Consider the following 15784-nt stretch of genomic DNA (forward strand, 5'->3'; position numbering starts at 1 on the left):
ATAGATATATTGAAAAATTAATTGTATTAAAATGCTGAAAATAATGTAAATATTTTTATTTCCACTGTTTGGTACACTGTCTGAAGGTACTATCGGAAGACACTGAAATGGAGTCATTGTGTTGGTTTAAAGCAATACACTTAAGAGACTGCAGAGTTTGTCTTTCTTACTTTTTAGCACCTGCTCCTTTGCCCTGGATAGCATGGTTATGGTGTCTGAGCCCTTGCTTCCATGGGGAGGCATTTAATAAGTCAGTGAGTACTGGCATCCATCCCTTGGGAAACGCATTAGTCCCTTCTCATTCTGACCACAGCCTGACCAGCCAGACGGATAAAGCCTCACTGCCCTTAAGCATTCTCCTGGTCTCTTGGTTGTCTCATCTCAACAGGGAAGTTTCCCCTCATCAAGGTGCTGAGGAGGGGTTGCGATCTGGATCATTCTGTTTAAAAATGAAATGAGAATGGGTGAACTGTCAGAGCAATGCTGAAGGATGACAGCAGTGTGCAGAAGTCAACTGCAGCCCTGTGCATGGGATCACCAAGGAAATCTATCCCCCAAGCACTGCATAGGCTGATGGTTGGAAACTGCGGGAGCATGACTGATTTGCACAACTCCCTGGGTAGAAAAACATTTAATTTAAGAAAGATTAGATTGTCACAATTGCCCCTGACAAGAGTGCCTGTCTAGTGAGGCCTTGAGCTTATATTTTGGGCTAACACTGTGTTCTTGCCAAGACCTTAAAAATATTCGCAATACAGGCTGTCACCAGTGCTACATTTCCTTGTCACTCTCTAAGTGTGACTGATTTGCCAAGATCAAGACTAAATTCATGATCAGCAGCAAAGGCACCTAACATGAATTATACAACTGCCTTTCCTTCCCAGCCTCCTGGATATGTAAAGAAAATGCTTTCCTGCATACACTGTTGCTTTTACCATATTCTCTGTGTAACGATGCGCGAGTGCTCAGCTCACCCCACTGTCTCCTCCCCACTCCCAAAACAAAGATGATGCTCAGTAACAAGGAGGCACTTGGCTATTAAATATCAAAGCCTGTATTATAAAATGTATTGATATCATGGCAGAGTGTCTTGCTTCCTGGATAAAATGGAAAAAAGGGGGGGGGGCGTAGAAGTGGTGGTGATTTTTTGAAGTGAGTTCAGCACCGAGGAAAGTGACTGTTTGCTTAGTGCAGCTCCAGAGAGGCAGGGGCAGTGCCTGTGCAGAGAGCTCCATCTATGGAGACAGAAGAGCTCTCCATTGAAGCTAAGGGGGGAAAGAAAGCACAAAAACACGGGGATCAGCTGATTAGAGGAAAGAAGGAATAGGAAAGGACCTTTCCTCTCTCTTCACATACCCGAAGTCATGGATACAGAGATGAAACTGAAGTCACTAAACAAACTTAAACAGTGCATCCAGGAAGAGCCTGTGAAGTCAAAGGATCAGCTTTTTAAATTTCTAACAGTGGTATCCCAGAGCTGACCAGAAACAGGGGAATGACTGTCGATACAGAGGAAATACAAGGCCTAGGGAGTATCAGATTTTGGGAGGTGGTAAACGAGTCTCTTCGCAAACCCAGGATACAGCCCAAAGCCAAAGGTGTACAACGAGGGAGCCAGAGATGAACAGTGAGCAGAAAAATCCAGACAGCGTTCTCAGTTCTTGCAGTAGTGAAAGATGATGTCTTGAGCGTATTAATAAAGCAATAAATCCCACAGAGTAATCTGCCACCCTGAAAGCACAGTGTACATTTGGTCTTGAGAGTTTTTGCCCAAGGGAAGAAGATACTGGAGTTTCAGTGTCAGCTCACATCTCAGATTCTCCTCTGAAGGTATCTTTAAGTGGGTTACTCAATTTACTCGTAAACTGCAAGATTTGATACTGAAGTTGCAGAGCATCTTCTCTGAAGAAGAATTAGATAAAATTTTAGACACTGATGGACTGGGTTTCACTCACCATCTCAGTGTAGAGATAATCAGAGATTATGAAGAAAGCTTTTTTCTAAACCATTTCTACAGAAGTTTATAAGCATCACTGCAGTTATTTGGAAATCACCAGGCTTATTCAAAGCTTTCATATTCTGTGCTGTGTGGGGTCTCATTCTTCCACTGACAACACTGAAAAGTTTATGATAGTGCATCAAAAGAAAAGCATTAATTAAAAAGGCTTCTGATTAATGAAAATGGAAATAATGACAAATACTAGATTTTAAACAGATTTTTAGGGAAGATATAAGGAGGGAAAAAAAAAAGAAAAAAAGGAACTTTCCAGTAACTAAGTACTTATAGAAAAGAAATGCTGTAAGTAAGTTCAACTAATAGAAGACCAGAGTGAATGAGAAGATTTAAGGTTGAAATACCAGGAAACTACTGCTGACTATAATTCAAATATTCTGTTGCATCAACCTGGGGGTTGTTCCACAAGGCAGTAAGTGAATAATTTTTCTCATTCGATTTTTCCAGCCAATACAATCACTGTTCTTTAGCCACAGATTAGCCTAGGTGTTGCTCAAAAATGACCTCCTGCTATTTTCCAGTATATGATTTAGGTCTGACAACCACTCTAATAAAAATATATGGAATCAACAAACAGAAGAAAGTAAGCTGACATTTAGATAACAATAATGCCAAATTTATCACAGTAGAAACACCATTCACTCTCACCTGTAAATCTACAAGAGTTTTTCATCCCTTCATTCCTGAATTACAGATATCACATCATCTAAAACCATGTATTATTCATACTTTTCTATTATCGCAGTAATCTGAGAAAGCTGTCTAAAAAAACCTAACAAACTTCTTACCAGGCACTGGGCTATATTTCAACATTACAGAGCAAATCTATGGCAAATACCTCTGGGACCACAGCATTACCCTCGCAGAGGCACTTCTGGAGCCTCAGTTTTTGGCCCCAACCAATGTCCTTTCTGCCCCCAAAATCCTAACCACTTTAACTGCTAATTGCACAGAGCTAATTAAACAACAGCAAGGAACATCTTGGGTTTTTTTTTGTTTTTTTGGTTTGTTTTTTTTTTTTTTTTGATGATGTGAGCCTTTAGCACAGATAGAAGCTGTTTGCTGCAGACTGAATTCAGATATGTCTTCTTCTGCTCAATCCTAACCTGCAGTCACAGCCATCAATTTATACATTATTCATTTTATTAATCTAATATTTATCTAATATTTCACTGTATTTGACAGCAAAAGCTATCTCTGTGTATGACCATATGAGCTCATAACATTCTTGCTTCATAAATGCATTCTGAATTAATCTTTACATGCCCTATTTCCTATTTCCATTTCCCAAGGAACAGCTTCTTTTTCTTTTTATCGACTTTATATGGTCCTAAGAAATAGATAAGTGAACACAATAACAGTTAAGTGCCCTCAACCTGCAGCCCGTATCTTTTGGCATCAGTAGGAACACTTAGAGCTGCGAGACTGGATTCAGTATCTCCTGTAACTAAAATTGCTGCTGAAAAGAAAGTAGACAAACATCTTTGAAGACTGAAGTGTCCCCATCTAACCCCTGTGTTAAGCACTAGCATCCACAGGACAGGTTTATCAAAAGCACTGATATCCTATTAAAGCTGAACAAAATTTGCATGTGAAAACCCAAAAGGTTGATCGTGCCTTGTGGAAGGGTGCAGAGCGTCACCCCCACTCTGGTGCACAGATGAAATGGCAATCCCAGTGTCTGGCAAGAGTAACTGGTTAAAGTTTGTTGAATTAGTAATACTGGCAGCTTACAGCAGGCAAAACTAACTTCCCACTGAATGTATGCTGCCTGCAGGTATTAGTGTTGACATATCCCTTGCCACCACACAGTGGTGCGTCCTACAGGAGCACAAGTCTTCACCCTGTTTTCTATTTATTTAGCCCATATTCATATTTGGGCTGACCATGCTCTTTGCCTCCCGGTGCCTTCTCCTGGGCAAGTCGTCTTATGGGAGGCAAAAGGTATGTCAGAGAGCCTGCAGGCGATGTAACTCACAGTCTGGAAATAAAGGATGAGGAACATCAGGTAAGTGTTCAAACTAAATACAACGAGATTTAGAACATGCTTTTAGATTTAAGGAAAAGTGTAGTCTTTAAATTACTGCTCTGGAATTTACTGGCTTAAAATGAAAGACCTTATGGCATCCCATCAAAGAGTTATATAACTCAAAAGGGTTTTCTTTGCTCAGTGTTGCCTGTGCAAGATATATTTAAGTAATAAAACACACTTCTGATACTAACACTCCTATACAGGCTCTATGATGACAGATTTTAGTTTTGAAAATACAGAGGTCTCTGTACAGGCTAGCATTCCTCTTCCATTTTCCTTACAGAGGCTTTTGCTGGTTATTTTCTACTGTTTATTTGTCCGTTTGAACTGAAAGGCTTTGGATACCAACTTCAGCAGAATTTGGTCATGATGTGCATCCTACGGTCCCAGGTTTGGCATCCAGCACAAAACAGACCATATTCCAGCCTAGTGCAGTGCATCAACTGAAACAGCCTTTCATTTCAGTCTCCCTGCAATTTAAATTGGCTACATACGATCTGTAAATGTCGTCAGTCCTCAAGCTTCACACTGTATCTTACAGCATTTAGCCCCCCTGGGTGGCAGATGCCTCTTTGACATACCTCTCTTGAGAATGTTGAACACAGAGACTTTAAAGTTGGAATTTCTAGCAAGTAGCTTTCATTTTTGTGAAAGGCAAGATATTCCTGAAATAACCTGAAAATCTGAAGTTAAGAGGGAAAAAGTCCATTAACAAGTTGAAGCCTTGATCTACAGGAGGCTTTTAGCACTTTATCTAATCTAATTTGTATTTAATAAGACAGGTTTTTTCAAACAGTGCATCTACAATCCCTGGTAAGAACCCCTGCAAATGAAATTAATTATTTTGTACTTTCTGCAGAGTTCAGTTTTATATCTTTAGATATTCTGCTTGAAATTTATAGATAGTCCTGGTGTTGCTTTTGCCTTGTAATGATGTCATTTCCACAGATAATTAATCCCATTGATTAATTCTATTTGTTACTCAGAGAGGCAGCTATGAGAAGTAATAACAATTTATACCATTTTTATGTGTAATCTTCCATTTACAACTCTATTATAGTTAGGTCAAAATAAAAAAGTTGCCCACAAAAACAAGAACAGGCTGCTGATTATGACCTGGGTCAAGAAGTCTTGCAAGTTGTTATTTACGCACTGAATCTTAATGAAGGGTTGGAGGTAAAGTATACTTTAAGTCATATCCAAACATGACTAAAGGTTTGAGGATGCTGTTGGTTTGACAGGCAAACTAAATGATTATACACTCATTTTAGGTTTAAAATATCTGGGGACACAGACAGTTTTCACATTTTCTTTTAATATGCTATTTATTTCACTGCAGGTTCATCTCACTCCTATGTGGTATTGCTGGCTGTAAGTATGTAAAGATCACCTCCATCCTCGGATTTACCCTCACCTTTTATCACAGCTACACTCCAAATGACACTGAAGGACAAAATCATGTCACACAGTTGTGACACCAGATGATATGAGTCTATTCCTAACCATTGGGGGAGCATGTAGAAGCCACGTGAGGGGTTGTGCTGATCATCTTCTTTGCCTACTAAGTACCAGCGAAGGTAATGGAGCAAAAAAAAGGAAATAGGAATTATGGGAGCCAGTCTTTCACACCCACAAGGGAATTAATTATACCATCACCTATAGTGTTGTTGCCTTTTTTTTGTTTTTTTTTTTAAATTTGATAGGTTGTACTGTACATTTCCAGACATGCACCCTTGCCAATGCCTCCATTTGAGAACAGTTTTCCTTTCCATTGTCTCTCTGAAAACACCATCAGTTCTACTTTTACCTTAGGTCAATATTAAAACTGAAGTGTTATAGTAAGTTTCTGTTTGGCAGGGTCAATAGTATTGGTCCGTGCAGATATAAATCCTACAGGTTGAGGTCTTTCTGTTGATAACTTGAGTTTTAAATTTAAGGGTAGGACTAATTCCAGGCTCAAGACATGTTAGAAAGACAAAGGGGGAAGATGAAAAGCATCTCAATGACTTAGCTTTGGTAATAGTCTTATCCTGTGAAACAATATTGGAAACATTCTCTACCTTTTGTCTTTTGTTCACCTGTGCCCAACATATATATATTAAATTGTCTTTCTTACAAGCTGAGATTTTAAAGGAGAATCTTTTATTCCTTATTTATGCTCAGTCTTGTGAGCAATAGTGAAACCAGGAAAAGTTGCAAACAAACAAAAGTCCTGATGTTATAATAATGCTTTGAACTCACCAAGTTAGCTCAGATCACATAGCTGAAAAATAATCACACAGAAATCTAAAGCCAACTAAGTTTCCACTGCATCCTGGTGAAGCGGGCACAATTATGGCTGTTGTGGACTCCAACTGTAAGACAAAGTGTCCACAGATATCTTTATTTGTCAAGGGCCCTGCCTGTGTGCCAACTGTCTGAATGAGAACAAGCTCGGATGAAAAGGCACTCTGGTCATACCAGTACACGCGTTGCTAAGAGCACAGCGCTGTAATATGTAAGCATAACTGTTACACAAACTTGGCCTTCATTTGAGCCCATACTGTAGTACTTTATGCAAGTCTCAAGTTCACGCAGCAGCCTGCTTCACAGCAAAGTACTTGGTATCTGCATCTGCTCAAGTTTAGGGTGCTAAGCGTTCCCCCCAGCCTCTAAAGGGAGCTGTACTGTGAAAGGAGAGCATCCTGCACTCCAACAGGGTGCTGCTTCGAAGAGGTCATTTTTTTTTGAGCTGCTATTGGAAATCCAACTATGGACTTCAGGTCTTCAAATCTGTTTTCTACTTTAAGCATGATGGAGGAAGAGAGCTGCTTCAGAGCATTTACAGCTATAACAGAAACAGGATTTTACAGACATTACGCTGTGTCATCCTAAGCCAGGGAGGTGTGAGAAAGCTGTGGAAAAGATGCACTTTATCACATGTGAGAGAAGGACACAGCTACCAACTAACTAAAAAAAGCCAGATTCCATCTCTCCAGTTAGCTGGACTAATCTAACACTTCAGTTAGCCCCTAACTGGAACTAGAAACAGCCCAAATAAAATAACAAAAATAAACCCCAAAGATTCACCTAAAGCCAACACAGTACATGGTGGCAGACAAAATGCATTATATGATGTGATTACATGTCTGTAAGAAAACAAATTCTGTGTCTCAACACAAAATATTAAGACCGCAGGCCAATGTTCAAGAGCCATGTGGTGCACGGCTGCAGACAGACATGCAAGAATAGGACAAAAATATTTCCCTGTTGACTGAGCCCCATCAGCAGTTCCAGTTTACCAGCCCAGAGCTCACGTGAGGGTGGATGTAATCTGCAGAAGACACACAATCACATAGGGAGGATTTGCATGATGCTGCCATGTATTGCCCCAGGACACGAGATCTATTTGCAGAGGTCCTGCAGGGCTGAGCAGAACCCCAGATTAGAACTGCATCCTACAAGGTTTTCCTGTCTTTTCTATCCTACACAGGAATTGGAAGAGACAGCTTGAATAACAGTGCCATCTCCCCTCTGAAAGCCTCTGCTTTTCTATTAATAATTTCTTGCATTTTTGAACTTACTCTCATCATGAAATGCAAATGAACACATTGCTATGTCTATGCCACTGACTGAAGAAAGCCATCACCATCCCCATTCAGCTGCTGAATTTTTTAAAGGCTCTTTACCCTGTCCGTGCTACCTGAGGAAACTTTTCCTTTAAAAGACATTTCAGCAGTCTCCCCCTCATATCACTCATTTTAAAAAAGTCTTTTTTGACCTGACAATGCAGGTTACTAGAAGTCTTTTGAGATGTCTGCTCTATCAATCTGTAGAAATTCATACTGAGATCTCACAACCAGCATTACTGAAATCTAAAATGGGAAACTTCCCTTTCTCCTTTATTTCCCTACCTTTTCATCAAGATCTCCTGCAAGAAAAAGTGAGTACAGCTGGCTAGACCTAAAATGACCCACTTCACACTCTTTTTTGAATTTGAACAGGTAACGACAATGGAATACAAAAATTGCATTAAAAAGAAAATATCCTACACTGTCACACACATGGAACAAAATATATATAATTTTCTTCTAGGGAAAAAAAAACCCATACATTTGCAGCAGAAACTAATTTTATTAGGATTACATTACAGCACACTAGAAGAATGTTGTATTTTTGACCACAATCCTTTCTCTCTACTTACTTATGTCTATATGTAACACATTAAAATGGGTAAAAGAAAAGTATACACCATTGAAGAACAGTCCGAAGCATATGGAAACAATAATTAATGGGTATAACTACATGGATTTTAAACTCTTTTCCCTGCTTTCCTCTATTTATGATGAAAATATCACAGATGAGGGGAATGCAACTAGTTGAGCTCTTCGTTTCTGTTTTGTGTAGTATTACATCTGGGAAGAAAACCCTCAGTGAATCAAAGAACTCCACTTGTATCATCTAATTGCCAGTGACTGGGCACAGGCCCAGTATGTGTAAGTTGTTCTGCAAACAGTGAAAGTAAGTCCAATTTTTCTATGAATTCATGTGCCTTACATCTTACCATCCCCACTGTAATATTCTCAGCATTCTTCTTTCTCCTTCCCACAGACTCTATCCCAAGACCATCAGTTCCAAACCACCTTCTACACCCTCTGCAGCCAATCACTGCAATGCTCCCAGGTCCTCTCCACAACCCAGACTCCCTCCAGCCATTTCCTTCAGTTGGATGGAGTAAAGACCTTAATGCAGAGGGAGGCATAGGGAGGGGGAAATGGAGAAAAGGACATGAATAGCCCTTGAAGGGAAAAGACAAAGTCGTCTAGAAATGGCCCAATCCTTATAATACCATCAAAAGGTAATCTGGATGAGTCCACGTTTTGAAGATTTGGAGGACTTTGTCCCACCTCCACCACTTCACCTTTTTTTTAAAAAAAAAACACTCCCTATTTCCTCAGGAAGAACTGTCAACCTGCAAGTTATCATTGAGCAGGTCCTCAGATGATTTCCAGCCCAGGGTATGGATATTTTGAGGGCGCAGACAGGTTCCTCTCTGAATTTTGCCTTAGATTCAGTGAAAGTTCAGAATAGTGATTTTGATGAAAACACTGTGAGCTCAGACTGACATTTTTCTGTAAAATGCTTTCACTAGAAAATATTCATATCATTCTACAAGCAACAACTATCACAATATCTCCTCAATATTATGTGTATAATATCAATGTGATTTCTTTCTAACACCAACTAAACACATTTAATATGACGCAATTACTTTGTGCATGACTATTTAAAACCCAATTTAGTTGTACATCTATACTGCACAGATCTTTTCAAATACGAGCAATGTGTTCATTTGTGCACTTCATGCCACACTGACAACTCATTGAGCAATGTCAACCCCAAGATGCATTTTCTAGTCCAATTATACTACAGGGGCACATTTGAGCATGATGCATAATATAAAGAAGATACACACATAAATCCCATTATTGTTAATGGAAACCATGTGCATTGCACCTCCCACACACTGTTTAAAAACTATGCCCCACAGAATCATTTTAAATAACTCATTCTACACAGTATGAACCTGTTATCTAAAAACTATTCCTTTGCCTGCTCTATTATAAAGGGACAAGAGACAGTTTACAAAGAACAAGCCTTACGGCTTCAGTCCCTTTGAGTTTCTAGCCTCTTCTTTTGAATACTAAAAATGTAAAGCAGCCTGTATCATTCAAATAATCTAATTTTTCCAATCCACCTTCATTAACATTGCTGGCTGAAGCCAATTACAAATGCCTTAAGGCTTATAGCCTCAGAAGCATAGTGTGATAGGTCAAATTTTATTGTTTGCTCCATCCATCATTCCTGACACAGTAATTCAAAGTACACAAGGCACAGTCTACTCACTGCTTCTTCTTTCTCCCTGTGCACCTGCTGTAATTTTAATGTAGAAGCTTATTAATAAAGTACATTGTCTTCTGTCATTCAGTGCTGGATTCTTCCACACATGTGAGAGAAAAAGCCCCAAGTTATGCTTTTCTTCTAGCAGCATCTAATGTTCTCTCCTTTGGGGTAACATGCTCAAGCGAGCCATCACTGGTGATGCGTTTCATCAACAAATACTTTTTATAAATGTAACACAAGATAATGAGAATTAAAAAAAAAAAAAAAAAAGAAAAAGAATTCAGCCACAGAACAACCAACACCATGAAAAAAATCCCCAACTTTTGGAGTGATCTAAAGAACTAACCAAGATGTTAATTTACTGTGCAAAACATGGCTGATAGGCCTACATCTTCCAGTCTAAAGATGGGCACGTAAGTTCATTTTTCGAGATGCTAATGAGATGCAGTCTCATTTAATTCAGTAAGACTTCAGCACATATATTTAAAAACACTCCCTAGAAAAAGGTTGGTTTTCTGAGTTTTTGGAATACTGAGCAGCCAACAGTGGGACTGTTACATATTCAGGCTTCTAATTATTGGCAGTAGTGACCTGTGTGCCTAAACAAAAACACTGCCTTCAACATTATAGAAGCTTGTAAATGGAAAGGAGAAAAATCAGGGATATTCTAAACATTATTTCATCCCTCCAAAAAAAGCGCATGTGGGCAAATCAGAAAGGCATAGGGAGCAAACATTTCCTGCAATGAGTTGCCTTTCTCCAGCATTAATCTTTGCTATGTAAAGAAAGTCTGCCCACTCTTAAAGAAAAAACCAAAACCCCCCAAAAACCCAAAAAACCCACAAAACACCAAAACCACAAAGAAACAAGAATTTAGGTTACATTATTTTACCATGCTACAAATTGCTGTAACAAAATCCCAAAATATTCATTGTTGTTTGATAATATCTTGGCAAAGGCTATTTTAGACACGTATGAGTCACCCACACACAGAGTACCCCCCCAGCCCCCTTCATAGGTTTTTTTGCGGGTCATCTGGTAACAAGTGACATGTAAACATGAGGAGCTGCACTATCATGTGGTTGAGTCTCCATCCCTGGAGGTATTTAAAGAATGGATAGATACGGTGCTCGAAGGCATGGTATAGATGGACTTGGCAGTGATAGGTTAACGGTTGGACTCGATGATCTTAAGGGTCTTTTCCAACCTTGACGATTCTATGATCATATGGCAGGTCTAATTAGTAAGAGTTCTAGAGACTTTGAACGGATAAACATGAAATTAATATATTCAATTTAAGGAAGATACATTTAAGTGAATCCTGCCAATTGAACTCAACTGAAATGAATGCAATAAAAAAAAAAAGCATAAACCCCTCACAATAGTGTACTTCTTTTGTTTGACTTATTTAGAGTTTATTATCTTGTGGGAGCATTGGTGAAACTCAAGACAACCACCACAAAATCCTCCACTTCTGCAACACCAAAAAGATGAGCTCTTTACGTTGCTTCATAGAGCTATATGAGTATTATCAGAGCCATTTGGGAAAACTGGCTTGTAAAGAATTTAAGGGAGTTGGATGTGAGAGAAGGAACATTATGCTGCCTGAAACTTCATCGCTTCCTGTCACTCAGTGATGGTGCATGTTTGTTGGAAATCTGAAGGTTATTTTATTCTGCACAGGTTCTTATACTGCATTTCCCAGCATGGTATTTATACATCACTACTGCAGCTACATATTGAGAAAGTTTTTTAAGGGAGTTTAGAGCAGTGTTTTCTATATACTCAAGTTACCAAAATAATATGAAGAATGAATTACCACTTGCAGCAACATGCCTAATAGAGATATTTTACTGCAATTTCCCCCCAAATTCTGTGGGCTTAACTTGGTAATTAAAACATTCAACTTTAACAGGCCTTAACTATACTAAAATAACAGATTCAGGAATTAAAGAAAAAAATACAGATTCAGAAACTGACACAATACGTTAATCGCAAAGAACCCAGTCTGTGCAAAGCCAAATTGTTTTGGACGGAGCAATGTTAGAATATGGAGAAACAAACTAAAAATATCCTTTCCCTGCTAGGCAAGGTTACAGAAAGGAGATAAACATTGCCATACCCCAATTAGACCAACTTGCTCAACCCACAGTTGTTAAAACTTGGAGGTACAACTTTGGATAAATTTTACTTTCTGTCAGGGCCTTCTGCTCGCTGGCTCCAGTAGAAATCAAAGTGGTAGGGATTTTAACTAATCTCTCTTAAAAGAAATTATGCCAAGGAAGAACAAAAGCGGGTTGCGAGTTATCTAACTCTGGCCCCAGAATGCCTCCAATATTTCTCTGTCCTGCTTTTATGCAGGACATGAGAGATCACCAGCCTCCAGCAGAACCAAAGCAACTCCCTTCTCTTTCCAACACAGACCAGTGCCTTCAACAGAGTTTTAAGTAGCCAGTTTCCCACAAAAACAATCAGTATCCTCTGTATAAGAGGATTCTTCATGGGATTAAAAAGATTTAAAGATTTCTTGTCGTCTTTTTTTTTTTTTTTTGCCAATCTGTGTTTGCAGAACTGTGTTAATGAAGGCTCATTCTCCAAAGACTAAACAGATAGCAACAAGCAGTCTCTGAAAGAACATCATGTCTTGGACCACAGCAATTTCTCATTAATTCATAGAATCTCAAACCTGGCAATATGACAAAGCAGCTGCTACCATGTAAAAACTGCCCAGAGCTCTTCATTTTTTTCCTCTATCTGTTGATTCACTACAGAAGCCTCTATTTTAGCTGTTCTCACAATTCATACTATGCCAGGTAAAAAATCTTGCAAACGTATATATTCATGGGGTTTAGCTGGGAAGCTGTCACAGAAGTGGCCACAATGCACAGATCAGTGGTTATGCAGGCCTAGTTTTTCCCAGTTAGAATATAAAATTGGTAGAGGATTGTCTGGGATTTTGAATTTACTATTTGACACACTGAAAAGCAAAAGCTTCTCCGCTTCAATATAAAACTAAATGGGATTTGAAAGGAAGCTCAGGAATTTGCCAAATTGCATGGTCATTTGAACGGAGTTCAAAAGTTATAGTTCCCAGCTCCCTCAGGGTTTAACAAAGGTTACCCTGACCATGGGAAAGCACAGATCTCTTTTTTCTGGATCATTTATTTGTGGCCAAAACACCCCTGAGAGGTAGCACTGGAAAGAACATAGGAGATAGAAAGACATTTTTTGAGTACATTAATTGACCAAAAGATAAATGTAGTTCTTAAGCATATGCAAAAATACCCCTTAGACATCAACTATCTTAAGATATTGGCATGGATTACAAGGTACGCAAGAATCAAGATCTGCCTTATTCCTGATTCTCTGCTCATTCCTTGAGACCATGCAGAAAAAAGAACCATATAAACAACAGGATGTCTTTAAGATAAACAGCACTTCATCAAATAACATTGCTCACCTCATGCTTCAAGCCAATAAACTGTGCAGCTGCGGTAGGCATGGCGCAGAGCTCTAGGTTTTTTGCCGTCTGAGAGTCAAGGTTTATTATTTAGGACTTGATTGTGCAATAACAGCTTTCAGATTACAAGACTTGAGTCTCACTGGTCCAGACTACAGGCTGAGGGAACATTTACCTTGCTGGGAATACACTGGCCAGATGTGCCCGAGTCAAACGAGCGATCTAGAAAGGTAGTCAGCATTAGGCAAATTCTAGTTCTCCCACGGTCCTCTGGAGTTTCCCTTTTGTTATTTTTGAGAATAAAATCAGTAATACTGAAAGCCTCACACCAGATGTATTGCTATAGTTAGGAAACTCCCTGCAACAAAATGATTCAAATAATGAAATAGGAATGAATGTTGAAAACCTACTACTGAAATAAGGATGTGGTCACAATTCCATAAAATATTTTTCCTGTAGAATACTCGATCAGAACAGTCACATCCCATGAAACCTATCGATTTCCACAAAAAGATATTTGAATACTCCATTAAAAATCCTGACCAGCTTGATCAGAAAACTCCAGGAAACGCAGCAATGGTGCTGTCATGTCCTATACAGACACATTTGATTGTTGGTGTGATTTGTTGGTAGTGCAATTTCTCTTGCACCTCCCTTAATATCAAATTTGTTACCCAATGTTATGACAACAGGAGGTGTTTTTTCCATTTTCAAACTAAAAGATACATGATCACGAACTTAATTAGTTTGCAATGATTTAATTAGAATTTGCAGAACAACAATGTACCTAATTAGAAGCATAATAATTATACCAATGTACCTTTCCATCTTTGAAGGGACCATTAGTCATTGAGGTGGTACGTTTTGAAAATAAGGATGATCTTAAATTATATTTTCTGATGAGTTAAGTGCAGTCATCGTCATGTTCAGGTAATTGCTTTATTAACTAGCTTAATTAAATTTCCCGTAAAACTGACAGCTACAGAGTTATTCTTCTTAATGTGTTGCTGACAAAAACATTAACTAATTACACAGCTCTCTTTACAAGGCTTACTTACCTCACAAGCTTAATTCATTAGTACTTTAAAGAGCCTTGAAAACTCAAAAACTGCAATATACTATGGAAGTGCTTTGTACTGTCAGAGTATTAAATAGAGCTGTTACACCCAGGAAAAAAGCAATTTCTCTTTACAAAGTTTTATAATAAGGGAGAGAGCACGTGCATTTTAAAACATCCACATTTCAAGTGGTAACTAGAGACTCAGTAAAATTTTTCACAAACCCAAAGCTCATAGAGTTCGAAGTTAACAGGAAAGAGTGATAGAGTTTCTAAAGTTTCCAGAATTATAACAAAATTATGCAAGTCCAAAAAAATGCTAGGAATGATTGTTGGAAACAGGATATCAGGACTGAGTAAATAGAGGCCATATTTTACATTTGTGTTCAAATTTTGTAATGCACAACCACTGAATTATTGGTGCAACTAAAGAATCCCACTGCCCAGTAGAACTAGTTTGTCATATGGAAAACAAAACAGGAACAAAAATCCCACCACACACTACAGCCAAACATCTTTATCCCCATCAACTTTAGCACTTCTGTGAAGCAGATAAAATAACCCAGATCAACTATGGAGACAAGTTTTGAAGACACTTCAGAAAAAGAACCAGAAAGATTTAATGCATAAAGGTGGGAAGATTTTCAAGCTGTACAACTCCCATATATGAAGCTAAATCAACTTAAGATCCTCTAAAATACTCAGCACCTGTGCCTCCCATTGTGATAGTTTGGGTGACATTTTTAAATCCCTTGTAGTACAAGATCTGGGCACGGACTTTTCATCATTTCCAATACTTGCCCATTTACCTTTGTGTTGGTAACCAACACCTTTGAATATTTTCCAATGGGAGATGAGAAAGATAAAAAGCTTCTTTTGACCAGTCCGCAAATTAGTCGAGGAGCTGAAGGCTTCTATGTATTTGATGGAACTGAGAGAGCAAGTTAAAAATCCTGAGCCTCTATCCAAATCAACCAGTATGCTTAAACGTGGCAGTTTATAGTTTACATTTTGTATTTTTTTTTTCCTATGAGCCTTGTATTATTGAGTGCCTTGGGTTGGATCACTCCCCCCGATTTTATCAAGAAGTTCTTGCCTCTAGGTCTACGATGCCTTTCTTCAGGAAGAAAATTTCATTTGTTAAAAAATAAAGTTTGTTTTGATGAAAAGCCATTCAGTTAGAAAACTTCAAGAAAGTCTGCTGCACTGACTTTCTGAGGATGCTTGGACCTGTCGTTAACCCAACATGTTAACCTGAGCAAGGATCCATGATTCTGTTTCACTCTTTTTTACCCACAGTGTCACTTACTGAGCATCTCTAGAGATGTCCAGGCATAA

At 38.7% G+C, this 15784-nt stretch overlaps 1 protein-coding gene across 1 annotated transcript in view; it reads right to left on the reverse strand.

Annotated features, from left to right (window-relative positions):
• Nucleotides 1-15784, reverse strand: part of SPOCK1 (SPARC (osteonectin), cwcv and kazal like domains proteoglycan 1) — a gene marked incomplete at both ends in the record, with an annotated part of 319318 nt that overhangs the window by 78914 nt on the left and 224620 nt on the right. The gene's annotated exons all lie outside the window — the stretch shown is intronic.

Source organism: Platalea leucorodia (assembly GCF_965183815.1).
Source record: "Platalea leucorodia genome assembly, chromosome: 11".
Lineage (NCBI taxonomy): Eukaryota > Metazoa > Chordata > Aves > Pelecaniformes > Threskiornithidae > Platalea > Platalea leucorodia.